Source organism: Enhydra lutris, unplaced genomic scaffold (genome assembly GCF_002288905.1).
Source record: "Enhydra lutris kenyoni isolate GAN:26980312 unplaced genomic scaffold, ASM228890v2 scaffoldscaffold77, whole genome shotgun sequence".
NCBI classification, from domain to species: Eukaryota; Metazoa; Chordata; class Mammalia; order Carnivora; family Mustelidae; genus Enhydra; species Enhydra lutris.
Window position 1 is genome coordinate 5,065,729 of NW_019154161.1, and position 14,478 is coordinate 5,080,206.

Below are 14,478 nucleotides of genomic sequence, written 5' to 3' on the forward strand. Positions count from 1 at the left end.
CACCCCTAATCTCCAGACTGAACCCAGATGGAGATTTGAGTGCCAAAACAATTCTTGATGTAACTTTGTACATATCTTCTGCAGGGGGGGAAGCTTTTGGGGTTGGAGGTGGAGGTGGCCCTGGGGGCCGCTGCTCCCCTCTGCCTCTCAGAAGACCCTATGGTATTTCACAGTCTCTCCACCCACCTTGGGTGCAGTGTCTAGCTGGAATATCCCCCCTACAGCCCCCCAGGCCCCGATGAGGAGGGGAAGGAGCCAGGGAGAAGTAAAACACGGTCTGGGAGTGGGGAGGTGGGATTTGAAGGCATTCATTTGCATATCATTTGCATCCTCAGCTGCCCTGGTCTGTCCTATGCTTTCTATAGCCCCATTCATGGGAGTCTGGGTCCCCATCGGAGGGACCCAGTACTCCTCTCACACAGACACGTCTCTGGAGGCTGGGCCTCCCGAAAAGTGTTCCCTCGGGGTATCTGTGTGACAACCCCCTCCCTATTCACATTTCTCGGGGACCCCCTACCCCACCAGCCAGGACTATCTGAAAGGTAGTTTGCTAGCTCAGTGAGCTAGTTTGCTCACCAGGTTGGTGAGTGGAGAGCCACACACCTTTCCCTGTTTTTATCCTAGGAAACTCACTCTACCATCTTTCCTGTCCCTTGAAAGTCTCTTCTGCATTCTGACCTCAATCTTTTGCGCTGCAGTATGTTCAGAGGGGACACAGATGTGGGGTCAGGGATGGGGATCATTGAAAAACCCACCGCCTCTTTTTCCCCCCTCTACCCTGTTGGCAGTCAGATCTCAGAGACTCTGAGTGGTCTCCTTGCCCCCTGCTCTTCAGCACCCAGTAGGTGCTTAATAAGTGTTTGCTGCATTGAATTGTCTCCCTGTTCTTTCCCATTTGCCCTCCAGCTCCTAACATCTTCCTCTTGAGTCTCCCTCTCTCTCTTCTTCTCTCTTTTTCTTTCTCAGGCTCCCTATGGCTTTCTACTTTCTCTCCTTGTGGCTCCCATTGTCACCTGTCCTGTCTCTACCTTTGTCTGTCTTTTCCCCTCTTCTCACCCCTCTTAAATCTCTTTCCTCCTCCCATCTTCCCACTGATTAAAAAAAAAGTGCCAAACTTCCTTGGAACTGAGCCGCTCTGGGGGGTGGGGTGGGAGAGGGAACCTCAGATAGAGGGGAGGAAATGGGACCATCCCTCTCTGAGGAGGCCCCTAAGAGGCATTGAAAAAGTCTGTGGACACTTAGCTAAATTGGGTCCCCCTTCCTCACCCCCTCCCACCCTGAGTTTTTCTTAGAATCTTTGTAAGAAAAAAAAAAAAAAAAAAGACAAAAAAACTCCCCTTAAACTAATCCCTAACCTTTTGGACAGCCCCCCCTCCAATTCCACCAGCCAGGGAGAACCCCACTTGCCTCCTTCGGGCAAATCTGTAGAAATTGGGGAGGGGGAGACAAGCCCAGCCCCTCTTCTGCTGGCCCCAGGGATGGTGTCAGCTGGATTCCAGAGAAGGACCTCAAAGCACTTATGAGAAGGAGGGGTTCAATGTGCCAAATTCACCTCTTTCATCCCCCCTCTCAGGGGGCTCTGAGCCAACCTGCCCCAGCCACCTTCTTCTGCCCTGTCCCAACCATCTCTCCATGGGCAAGGAGACTTCACTGCAATAATTATTAGGGGATTAGAAGGTGAAGATCGTGCCATCTTTATCTGCCCTAACTCCTGCCCTGGACTTGTAGGTGGGAATTATTATGGGTACCCCAAGTGGAGTTTGGTAAGAGTTGACTTATAGTCGGTTGGGGACCTATACTTGGAAGGATATGGTACCACTTTCCTCAGTGGTATTTCTTCTCCCCCTTCTTAATCCCCAAGTCCGTCAATACCCCCTCTTTCTGTTTCTCTTGCCTAGTCCTTCATCCCAACCCCCTCCTTATTTTGTTTCTGATTGGTGGCTAACTGTGGAAAGTGAGGGAATCCCCCTGCATTCATTATTGCTGTTGCAAGACCAGGATTTGAGGTCGTGATGCGCTGAGCGGTGGTAAAAGTATTAACCAAGAGTGGCGACGAGGGTGGCAATTTGGGCGTCCAGGCTGCTGATTGGGTGCACACCTCTCGCGACAGCCAGGCAGGCCTTCGCGCTGTTTGCCACGCACCCGCCCCGCGGACTTTGAACTCCGAGGCCGGCTGTCGCGAAAGCCTGAACCGGATGTCACGACGGGGAGAACGGGATCGCGATGCCCAAGTTGGGGCTCTGAGGGCCGGGGACACAAGTTTACGGCTCTCGTGGAGTCGCGACACCCAGCCCTGCTATCCGATCCCTCGCCACTGCAGTCAGCTGTCTGGACGCCGTGGTTGAGAGACTTGTCTCTGTGGCGCCGCTGCTGGTGTGTGTAAGGTCCGTCTCGGTGCCCTCTGCCAGTCGCGTTGGGGATTGCTGGGTGGCAGGGAGGGAGATGGGGAACGTCTCTGGGTAGGCTCGGTGGGGGTGGGGGCTGCTGGTATTTAACCCCCTCTCAGCCAGTCCAGGACACTCTTGTCTCCCAGAGATAATGGGGGGGGACCGCTTAATCCCCCTCCCCCCAACCCTTTCCTCCTCCCTACCCGCTCCACCCCCCCCCCCAAAACCACCAACCTCTCATCTTCTAAGTGACTCCATCACCACCGGCCACCGGGACCTGCGGCCTCATTGCTCCAGCCCGCCCCACTCGACCGTCAGACTCGCTCATCGAACTCTTTTTGATTAACCCTTTCTGTGTTCATCCCACGGAAAACTGTGTGTCCGGCGAGGGGGAGGGGGTAGGCGAGGGGCAGTAGCTACCTTTCCTCCATCTCCTCCCACCGCCCATGCCTCCCCACCCTCACCCTATCCCATGCCCTACCCCCATCCCTCACCCCTAGGGTCCTCCCCGCTCTGGGGAGAGTGACCTTTATAAATATCTCAGCTGTTTGGCTTTGTCCCTTTCAAAGGCGGGGCCAGGGGCGTGGCCTCCTGCCAGCGGAGCGCTCACTCTGGCCCCACTCCTTTCTGTGCCCCCACCACTCACTCCCCACCCCTTCATTGTAAATAGTCACTTTTGTACTGGGTTTGAGCCAGGGGACGTGGGGAGTCATTTTTTTTTTTTCCTTTGTGTTGGCATCTCAGGCCTCTGGAGGCATGGCCCACATCCCGGTTACATTTGGGAGAATCCCAACGTGTGTCCTCTTACCTGTCTCCAGGGCTAAGGATTTCAATATATCAGTATTACTCCTAGAGCGATGCGGTGACAGGTGGCAGGGAGGTGGGAGAGGCGCGGAAAAGGGGTAGTCTGACAGGAACGTCTCAGTTGTCCCCATCTACGAAATGGGTTCGCCCTCCGGGTTTCCTGAGGAACCTCAGTGAGATAATGGTGGAGTTAGACTGACCCCTTTCTCTGTTTGGGGCAGCCGGGGTAGGAGAGTTGGGGGAGGGCATGACTATTTTTGGACAACTGACTGCTAAGTCCTTATTGGGACCTTAAGCTTGCCTCTCCCAGGCTTATTTTCTCTCTTGGAAAATGGGGGGGCTTGGAGGATCTGTAAGGTCCCTTGGGCATCCCCAATCCATAGATTAACAGCCCAAGCCCAGAGCTGGGCCGCTGCCTGCTGTCCCGCCCTGACATTCCATTTCTTGGGCCCAGACCATCCGCCATGTGGCCATGCCTCCAGTGCCTCCATTCAACCCCCTCTAACTGATTCCTTCCATCCTCTGCGACCAGAGACGCCGCCCACCCCCCACCCGCCCCCCCCCCCCCCCCCTCCCCCCCTCCCTCGGCGACTTCACCTTTTTTTGCCGCGATAAACGCCATCTCAGCATCTGTGTCTAATGTTGTCTTTTTTGCTTGACATCACACACTCCTTCTTAACCCATCCCCTTCCCTCTCCCTCTTCCCTGCACCTTCACCCTCATCCTAAATTCTTGCCCCCCTCTCCCTCTGGGCTCTTGGGTATCTAGGGGAGGGGGTGGGGGGACCCCTGAGGATGGGCCCAGGATTGGGAAGGAGGGGAAGGGTGGATTATTCTCTCTGGACTGGGTGAGCACCCAGAGGAAGTGTGTCGGAGGGAAGCAAGGCTCCAGGTTTAGCTGGGGGTGAGGGGGGCGTTCAGTGTCCAATCAGGAGAGTCGATGCCACCATCGCCACCACATATACTTGGCACCACAGTCCCACAAATGCACCCCTGGACCCACGTCCACACACACACACACACAGAATTGCAAATGCACAACCACAACTAGAGTCAGGATAGCCTCGGGTTTCCCTTTTGGAGTCAGGTAAGATCGAGATTCAGATCACAGTGCTGCTCCAGAACCCTGGGAATTTGCCCCTCAGTGCCTCTGTCTCCCTATGTATACAAAGGAAATGTTTTTAATGGTATTTCTATGATTCATGCTAGGATCCAGTACAACACCCACTTTAAAAAAAAATAGTGAGCACATACAAGTTGTCAGGCACCTTTCTCGGTGCTGGAGGTAAAGCCGTTAACGAAACAGACCCCCAAAATCTCTGTCTTCATGGAACATATATTCTACTGAAATCTGGAAATTCTTCTTTGGCACATGGAACTAAACACAATTCAGATATTGCAAACAATCGGCCAGCAGGCCTATCTGGGGCACACGTGATCTCATTTGACCTGAACAGCATTTTGTGTGAATTTGGTGCCAGCAGTTAAGCCTCGGGAGACTTCTGAAAATGTGGGTTGCGAGACCCTCTTGAGAAATCCGATGTGGCATCTCTGGGTGGCCAGAACTGGCTGGAGCGGGCCAGGCTCTCCCCATCAGCCAAGGCAGACAACCTCAGCCCCTCCCGACCCTCCACTACTTTTTTGTGTTATGTGCCCCTCCCTGGACACATTTCAGTTCACGACCCTGTGGTCAGGGTTTAATATGAATGTCCTTACATTGTGGAGGAGTCGGGGATGGCTGGGCAGGTGACGACGTGCCAAAAAGGAGGGAGAATTGCACGTGAGATAGAGAGACCGTTTTAGGTTCTGCTGTGACCTGGGCATCTCGTTTCCTCTCTCTGGGTCTCAGTCTTCATGTATGGAAAAGACCCTCCAAAGCTGTACTTAATCTTCTGGAATATTCCAGGAGGATTCCACGAGTGCCTCACTCCATCAGTGCCTGACACAGAAGAGATGCTCAGCGCGTGGTGATCACTGTGGAGACCCCTCTGACTGAAATCTAATAATAAAATAACTCTAGGGAAGGACAGAAACCAAGGGAGAAGGGACAGAGCAGGGACAAAGTGAGAAAGAGACAGGGGTGGGAATGAAGAGAGTAGCAGACATGGAGAAGGGTCCTCAACTGCTTGGGGTGTGTCCTTTTTTTGTTCATCCACTCATTCATTCATTCATTCATTTGTTCAACAGACATTTATTGAGCACTCCCTATGTTCTCAGGCCTAGGGACATGGCAACAGCCACAAGTCACCGCTCCCATGTTGCCAGCCCAAAAGCTGTTATCTCCAACTCTTAGCGCATAGTAGATGCTCAAAAGTCTACCATTCCCTGCAACTCTGGTCCTTGCCTGCAGGCCCTCAAGTTTTGCCTGGGGCTCAGAAATATTGCCAAGACCAGCCATTTCCCAGCAAAATAGAGGAATTTTCCACCAGGAAGCAGGGAACTTAGAAGGGATTTCGGGGTGGGGTGAGGGTTTGGTCTCTATTTTACTGTGTGACTTTGGGAAACTCTCTGACCTCTCTGACCCAGGAGGTGGAAAGGAAAGGAGATGAGGACGGGATGCAGGTGAGTAATGGGGGATTCCTAACTCCCTGAAAGCCTCTAAACCTTGTCCTCTGGTGGGGGCAGGGTGGGCTTCAGGGGTGGGGGGCCTCGATGAGAAGAGAGATGAAGAAAGAAGATGGAGGAGTTGCCTGGAGGAGGGAGATGGCCCTAGAGACAGGGCTGGGATGGGAGGACAGAGGGAAGAGGGGGCCTAGGTGGGGGGATAGGGTCTTCAGGAGTGGCTCTGAGAGGCCACCGCACATCAGAGAAAGGTCACCTGGAGAGAACAGAGAAGGTAGAGGCAGACTGGGACAGAGGGAAAGACAAGCACAAAGAGGAGACAAAAAAGGCAGAAACAAAACAGAGATGGGGATAGGATGGCCTGACGTAGCAAATAAAAATACAGTATGTTCAGTGGGATTTGAATTTCATATTTAAAAAAAATTTCTTAAGTGTAAATACATCCCATGCAATATTGGAACCGTACTTACACTAAATATTAGCTGTCACTTCTCTAAAATCCAAATGTAACAGAGCATTCTGTATTTTATCTGGCAACTCTAGAAGGAAGAGAAGAAAGACATCTGAGGGGCAACAGTGAATTCAGGACAACTAGTTAGAGAAGCCCGGTTATCCGAGCCCACTACCTGGAATCCTAGATCCGGCCTGCCTGGCTCACTGCCCCGTCCCTCCCCTGGGTCCCCATCTCTCTGCCCCTGGGTCCACCTCTCTTTGACTCAGTCTCCCCCTCTTGCAGACCTTCTCTCTGTTCCCTCCACCCCTCTTAGTCACTCAGTCGTCCTCTAAGTTCAGGAATCGGCCTCAGTCCTCAAAGGTGGCTGAATCACCACCGTCACTTCTGCCCAAGTCAAGTGGGCTGGTCTTCAGGCGCAAGGCCCGAGAGGCGAGCGGCAAGCAGGTGGGGAGTCCATTCAGAGACACTGCGCTTTCTTCAGTTAGGGCTGTTGAAGGTTGGGGCTGGGAATAAGCATGGGGGAAAAATGAGACATTCTATTGGAAAAACGCTCCATCAGCGGGCTAGGCTTTGGTGAGTCCGGCAAGTCAGTAGCCTTCACAGGCCCCCACCAACACTCCCACGCCAACATTCTGGGGAGAGCTCTGGGACACTGTTTCTGCCCCCCTCCCTATCCTTGCCTCTGCCTCTGCTTCTCTCTGCCTCAGTTTACCTTCAGTATTTCTCTGGGTGTCTGTGTCACCCCATCTCCCTCCTTCTATCACTCTTTTTCTCCCCCTCCCCTTAAAAAAATCATCATCTCATTGTATCCCTGCAGGGCTCTGTCTCTCTCCTTGTCCCCGCTGGAGGTGGAATCTCTCCGACTTTCTGTTTCTGTCCGCCTCTGCATCTCTTTCTCTCTCTGTGTGTACCCAGTATTGCTCAGTGGCGTGAACAAAATCCAGTCTGGCCAGTGTAAACAGAAAAGGACTTATGAAGGGACACAGAGCCTGTCTGAGCCTTCAAGGCACCCCCAAATCCACCCTCCAGAAATATCCGCCCGGGAACTGCCGCTCCTCCAGCGCGATCAGGAAGCCTGCCGCTGGCTCCGCAATCGCACCAGCTCTGAGAAATCCCCAAGCATGGCAGCGGCCTCGCGGCTACCTTCCTCCCCGCTGACTTGAGTTAGAAATTCAAGCTTCCCGCGAAGGCATCTGATTGGTGGAACCTAAACCTCCTTCCGGAACCCCACCTCACGGCATTCTGGGAGGTGTAGTTTTTGGCTTGCCAGTCTGTGCAGTCACCGGAAAGTGCTACGCGAGAGCGAATAGACGCTAGGCTATTGATGTTGGGGGGACCCGTTTTCTCCCTATTATTGCACACACTCGTCCTCTGTCCACCTCTGTTTCTATGTGCCTGTGCTTCTCACGTTGGGTCTTTCTGTTTGTCTCTATTTTTCTCTTCTTTGCCTCTTTTTTCGCGGGCCAGCTGTATTTTAGTCCTTCCATCTCTATGGCCTTCTCTCTCCTCCTTCGTCGCCACTGGCTGTATCGAGGGAGCCCCACGGTGTTCCTGCCTCATCCCCACCCCTATCCCCAGTTCCAGCTCCAGTGTGAGGGGAGTCTCCCTCTTAGCCTTCACCCCATTCTCAGCTGAACTGGAGGCTCAGAGCCGTAAGGGGGGGAATATATGGGTGCCCCTGGTTCCACGGACAAACTAGGAAGAGAACCCAGGCTTTCGCGCTTCTTAGCGGCTCTCACTGCCTGTGGACATGAGCCAAAAGCTTAGTGAGTTCCTGGTCAGCTGAAAAGTGGTCACAGGGGCTTGGGGACAGAGCCACGCCCTCTGTTGACCAGGTGTAATTGAACACTCAACTTGCTTTTGTGGAAGCTGTGGCCACTGCCACCCCAGCCCCTCTTCACTCTTCTTCCTCTTACCCAATCATCTTAGAACTACAGGGAAATGGAGCTGCATCCTTCTCAGGAAGTACATGGCCATTCAAAATATTCATGAAGCGTCTACTATGTGCCAGGCAGTGTTCTAGACATTGAGTAACAAAAGAGACAATTTTCCCTATCCTGGGGAGCTTGTGCTCCATGGGAGGAAATGGACAGTAAACAAGATAAGTAAACCACACACTACACTAGATGATAATACATGTCATGAAGAAAAATGAGGCTGAGAAAGAAAACAGAGAATTCTGGAAGAGAGAGGCACTGCAATTTTCAATAAGCTGAATGGGAAGACTTTACTGGAAATGTGACATGTGAGTAAAGACCTGAAGGAGAGTTGGGGGTGGGCATGTGGATATCTGGGGAAGGAGCATTCCAGGCAGAGAAAACATCAAATGCAAAGAGCCTGGGGTGGGATGTGCCTGGAGTATGTGTGGACTAGCAATGAGGCCAGGGTGGCTGGAACACAGTGAGCGAGGAAAGGGTGGGAGGAAATGAGGTCAGATAGGAAACGAAGGGGGCCATTTTATTTAGAATCTTGGGGGCCAATATAGGACTTTGACTTTTACTCCTAGTGAGATGGAAGCCATGGGAGTGTTCTGAGCAAAGAGATGTGAGCTGACTCAGGTTTTAACAAGATCCCTTTGGGCTGAGGGCTCGAAGAGTGGAATGAACATAGAGCCTGGGGGAGGGTGACTGCAGCAGTCCAGGAAGAAGATGATGGTAGCCAGACCTGGTGACAGTGGAGGTGGAGAGGGATGGTCGGACACTGATAGAATGTGAAAGCAGCACTCTCAGAACTGACTGGCAGACTGGACGTGGGGAGTAAAAGAGAAAGAAGAGTCAGGGATGACTCCAAGTCACGTGAAACTCTTAGAACTGGTGTTTGGGTCCAATTAGGATTAGAAATTAAGGATCAAGCTAAGGTTAAGATTAAGGATCAGTAGCAATCAGTATTGGTGGAGTTTCGCTTGAGGTTTGAAGACAAGGTTAAGATTCAGGTAAAGGTGACAATTAGCGCTGGTGTTCAGGTTATGGCTGTGGTTGGGGTTACGGCTAGGTACCCAGGACCTGGATAAAGATTGGGTATAGAGTTAAGACACCTAGACTCAAAATCAAAGCTAGGATTATACCTAAAATCAGGGCTGGATTTGGATCTTAGGACTGCATTGGGGCTGACGCTGGGATCAAGGTCTCAGGACCAGGGTTAAGGTTTAGACTTGTGATATAAGTGGGTCATAATAATCAAACTTACAGTTAAGGGTTGCATCAGAGCCAAGGAGATTAGAAAGAGAATTAGGCCAAGACAGGGGTGGCACTAAGGACAAAGTTGAAGTTAGGTTATAACAGAAACAGAACTAGGAATTTACCGGAGGTCAGAGTCAGGTAGGTCAAAGGTAGAGACTAAGATTGGGGTAAGATTACCTTTAAATGTTGACTCAGTTTTTGGCAGGATGTGGGTTGGGTCCTGATATGAGAGGACATTGTCCCACCACTGGAGATGGATGTGAGTTGAAAATTCAGGAATTTTAGCGTGGTCTTGTCAGCTTTCTGTATGGGAAGGAAGGGTGGGCATGGTATGAGGTAAGGTAGTTTTAGCTGCTATAACAAATAAACCCTGACATCTCAGTGGCTTAGGACAACAGTCGGTTAGCTCCTGCTCACACAACAGTACAATGCGGGCCTACAGCAGGTGTCCATTTATGGGCTCCACCATCACCGGGAAGGGGAAGGTGCAGAAGCCTTTCTAACTTCTTTCTGTCGCTTCTGCCAGTCTTCCATTCACGAACACTAGTCACTTGGCCCTTACCAGTGATACAAAAGGGGAATCTGGGAGGAGAAGAATGGATTACAGCCCTGGAATTGATGGGCAGAGATATCCATGGACAATCTTCAGCCTGGCTTTGGAGGGCTGAGAAGGGATATGGCCAAAAGTCCAGATGGCAGAGATTGAGAAGGCAGAGAAACTCAGAAACAGAGAGAAATGGACAGAGACCACAGAGAGGAGGGGAGAAGTCAGAGAGAGGGACAAGAGACTTAGATCGGGGACAGTGACACAAAAGAGAGGGTAGCTAGAGAGATGGGGGATAGAGACCCAGAGTGAGGGAGACAGAGATCAAGAGGAGGTGAGTAGAGACCCAGAGAAAGAGAAAAAGAGAACTGAAAATAGAGAAATCCAGACAGGATGGCTGGGGGCAAAACCCCCTCCTCACCTTTCCTAGAGCCACCCTTCCCCCCTCTCTTCACTCAGTGAGGCATGACCCCCACTCTGGGTCGTTCCCAAGTGATAGCTATATGTAGCTCATTTGTTGATTTTAGTAAATGAAGTGTCATTTTTCCCATTTTTTTTCTTTCTTTTTTTTTTTTTAAGTTTTGTATCTTAGAGGCAAGAGGGAGCCTACCCAATTCTGACCACCCCTCTTTAAAAACAAAACGAAACAATCATAACGCTTTCCTCTCTTGCTATAGATTCCAGAGATTGGGTGGAACTTTGAAGATGAAGGTAGAAAACAAGTGGCCTTTGGTGAGGGGTATCCCCACATCACCCTAGGTGCCTTTGGCTCTCTTCTCCCCACCGGAAGACTGATCCCTGGAGAGGTTTTTGGAAATACAGATCACTTACGGACAAAGAGGGGGTGGGCAGAGGTCTCTCGGTTCCACTGCTGCCTACACCCCAAGGCCCAGAGATTCATGTGTCCCTAGGGCAAGATGTACTTCGCCAACCTCCCATGGCAAGAACTTTTTGAGGGCAAATAAAGTCTCCAGGACCCACACCCCTCCACAATCTAGTGACTGCTCAAGGCCTGAGGCATTTGGGGGGGCGGGACCAGGTGGGGGAGAAGGCGTGGCTAGAGCGGGAAGGGAGGAAGGCGTGGTAAAGTGTGGGAGGGTTTGTGCACACCTAGACCTGGAATTGACAGGTGGGCGTGGCTTCACGGCTTCCTGCCTGGGATTGGAGGGCTGAGGGGTGACGGGGGTGGTTGGGCGTGGCTAAGGAAGGCCGGCCTCCCAGACAGGGGAGGTAGCTCTGGCTTGTAGCCCTGGGGTTGCAAGGCTGCGGAGAGGGAGTGGTTCTGGAACCCGGGTTCGCGCCGGGGTCTGAGAGTGGATGCCAGGGGTAACCTTGTAACTAGCCACGGGAACAGAAGATCCGGAAAGTATCGATGTAGCTCCTCCAAGCGTTCAGGAATACACGGGATGGTAACAATAACACCCAGGGGACGCACAGTGAAGCTGATGGAATGTCACCCCGCACACGGTGCTGAATGACACACTAGACCGAATAGGCTGCCCTTGAGGAGCCTCCCCGCCGCCTCCCCGTTGCAGGTTGGGTGGCACCTGACATGCACCATCTCCTTGAATCCTCCCTCACAAGGCCTTATGAGATAGAAACTGTGATTATCTCCATTTTACAGACAAGGAAAAGGAGGCACAGAGACGCTAAGTAACTTGCCCGAAATCGTCTAGCTAGTGAGCGGTGAGCGGGAGTTGAAGCCACGAAACCTCCTTCCCGAGCCTATGCTCTGATTTACTAAGACTCAAATACTCCCACGGACTCCGGGAGCAGACACAAGGTAACAAGCAGCAAATGTACACAACGCACACCCTGACTGGATGATCCTCTCCCTGCTTTGCCCACCGCGCCAGCCGTGGGACTCCACAGCTCAGCCTCCCCGCCTTCCAAGCCTCGGGTCCTCCCCAGACCCAACAATGACACCCCTTGCTTTTGTCCAGCCTGCCCGGCATATTTAAGGTTAAATAACCAAAGTTTCTAGCCACTGAGCCCAAGACCTTTGGAAAGACCTAGCATGGACTTCAGGGTGTCCTTGACCCCTGAGATTGGGTTAACTTGGAGGGATTCTTCGCCTAATAGCTAAGAAGAGAGAGACTCACCCTTCCTTTGTCATTGACTGCCTATGGGATCGTGGGAAAGGCTGTCTCTAGTTCTCTTTTTTCCCATCTACATAATGGGGATCATCAAGGACCTTCCTTCTGGGATTGCTGCAAAGACTGAGTTATGTTTAGAGCACTTAGAACACAGCCTGATTCAGACTAAGGGCTCTTCAGACTAAGGGTGCTAGTTATTAGGAGATGTGAGTCTCAGTTTATCAGTTTATCTGTCTGGGGGGCTTGGCATGGACCAAATGGACGTCTGAACCCTCTGAAACGGTGCACAAAATGGCATGCATTTACTTACAGCTTTTATTAGATTCCCCAGTGGGTCCCTCCAGATGGTAAGAGAATCCACAGAAAGGCACAAAGAGATGTCTTTCTCCATAGCAAGGGACCCCTAATCACATCACTCTCTGCTTATAACCCCTACCCTGACCCCAGGCTTTCCATGTAAAAGCCACACTACCCAACATGGTCTGCAGAGTCCCACTCCACTGGCCAACTCATCAGGCCGATTTTGAGGGGACCTGGATTCAGCCTGGCTTGGCTCTCCTTCCCCCTACCCCCATTCCTGGTCCTCTCTCTGCTCATCAACACACCAAATTCTGCCTTGCCTCAGGGACCTTTTAGATTTGCTTTTCATCTTCTTTTCAACTCAACATCCTACCTAAAATAGCCACACAGCTCACCTCACCCCACCCCAGAGTCTCTAACCAGTATCCTATTTTAGAGTATAGCACAGAATGCCATTCATTCATTGATTTCAATATGTCTTTAAAAAGTGTACGTGCCAGGTGCTGATCGGGGCAACAGACACAACAGTAAACAAGACAGCCATTGCCTTCACCGGGGCTCACACTCTGAACCTCTTAAATATGCTTATTTGCTGCTCTGTTGTCTTCCTCCCCCACCCCACCCCCAAATAAAATGTTTACTCCCTGACAGCAAGGAGAATCCTGGTCTCCAGCTCTTTTTAAAATGTTAAAATGTATCCTAAGCCAGATCTCCACATTGTCTCAAAGTGTCATTCCCAACAAAACTTGGTAATTCCAAAGAGGAGAAGGCACCTACACATGGGGAGATGTGAACAACACCTTAACCAAGGGATGGAACTCTGCATCACTGATAATGCCACAAACAAAGGTCACATGCCCCCACATGCCACCACTCCCCACATAGAAGGACAAGATAGCACCTTTGCCCGATTGCCTGAAATGCACACATCTAATCATAAGGAAATATCAGACAAACCCAAATTGAGGGACACTCTACCAAACACCCAGTCTATTTTTTTTTTTTAATCTCAATCTCATGGGAAAGAAAAAAGGTAGGGGACTGTTCTAGATTAAAGGAAATGGAACAGACGTTATCACTAAATGTAGCATGGATCCTGGTTGAGAAAAATGAACCCCACAGGTGTAAAAGACATTACTGAAATGATTAGGAAATTTTGAGTATTTATATTTGATAATAGTACTCTATTTATATTCTAAGTTCCCAGAATTGGATAACTGTATTATGGTTGTTTAGGAGAAAGTACTTCCTGTTAGGAAATATGTGCATGCTGAAATATGTACTAGAGTAAGTCATGAATGATGTCTGGAACTAACTCTCAAAAAACAAACAAACAAACAAACAAACAAACAAACAAAAAATATATATATCATATATATATATTTGAACATTTGAATTTTAAACACATGAACTTTTTATAGTATTGGGGTGCTTAGTTGGCGCAGCTGGTGGCGCATGTGTGACTCTTGATCTTGGGGTTGTGGGTTCGAGCTCCATGTTGGGTGTAGAGATTCCTTAAAAATAAAATCTTTCTTGGGACACCTGGGTAGCTCAGCTGGTTAAGCGTCTGCCTTCAGCTCAGGTCATGATCCTGGAGTCCTGGGATCGAGTCCCACATTGGGCTCCCTGCTGAGTGGAGAGTCTGCTTCTCCCGCTGACCCTCCCCCCTCTTGTGCTCTCTCTCATTCTCTCTCAAATAAATAAATAAAATCTTTAAAAAAATAAAAATTAAAAAATTAAATCTTTTTTTAAAAGAGAGTATTTGATAGTATTAAGAAATTATGATTATGGAGCACCTGGGTGGGTCAGTGGGTTAAAGCCTCTACCTTCAGCTCAGGTCATGATCCCAGGGTCCTGGGATGGAGCCCCACATCATCAGGCTCTTTGCTCAGCGGGGAGGCTGCTTCCTCCTCTCTCTCTGCCTGCTTCTCTGTCTACTTGTGATCTCTGTCTGTCAAATAAATAAATCTTTAAAAAAAAAAGAAAGAAAGAAATTATGATTAATATTTAGGTATCATACCGTACTGCTATACTTTAAATCTTAGAATTACATACTCTAGCATATGTGATTGAAATGATATTATGGCTGGGGTTTGTTTTAAATAATCGAAGAGAGGTGCTTAGGTGTCTCAAGTGGTTAAGCATCTGACTCT